The sequence below is a fragment of the Triticum dicoccoides genome, chromosome 5A, assembly GCF_002162155.2.
Source record: "Triticum dicoccoides isolate Atlit2015 ecotype Zavitan chromosome 5A, WEW_v2.0, whole genome shotgun sequence".
NCBI classification, from domain to species: Eukaryota; Viridiplantae; Streptophyta; class Magnoliopsida; order Poales; family Poaceae; genus Triticum; species Triticum dicoccoides.
The window spans coordinates 678,034,530-678,035,228 of record NC_041388.1 but is presented as its reverse complement, the minus strand read 5'-3'; positions in this window follow the sequence as shown (position 1 = coordinate 678,035,228).

Here is a 699-nt window from a genome sequence, read left to right as displayed (position 1 = left end):
AGCTCTCTAAAACAATTAGGTAAATGACCGAAAAACAACAAATGATGTCAGAACATGTTGGAAATTGATGACGTCGCTTTGAATGCTGCATACTGAACACAAAAGAAGTCCGGAGGTCAAATAAGTTTAAAAAACATTGAAGTGGCCGTGTAACAGATGAGTTCTTGTCCGAAACCCTGATACTCTGAAAGAGTTTGTCCAGTTTGTACACGAAGTGCGTCTAGTTTTTGCCATGACCCTCTCTACTCTTTCGCGCATGCTATGCGGGTGATATGATGATACCATGCCAAGTTTCAACATTTTCAGGATTCATTTTGTAGTGATTTTCAATTTCACGGTCATTTAGCTCTCTAAAACAATTAGGTAAATGGCCGAAAAACAACAAATGATGTCAGAACATGTTGGAAATTGATGACATCGCTTTGAATGCTGCATACTAAACACAAAAGAAGTCCGGAGTTCAAATAAGTTTAAAAAACATTGAAGTGGCCGTGTAACAGATGAGTTCTCATCCGAAACCCTGATACTCCGAAAGAGTATGTCCAGTTTGTACACGAAGTGCGTCCAGTTTTTGCCGTGACCCTCTCTACTCTTTCGCGCATGCTATGCGGGTGATATGATGATACCATGCCAAGTTTCAACATTTTCAGGATTCATTTTGTAGTGATTTTCAATTTCACGGTCATTTAGCTCTCTAAA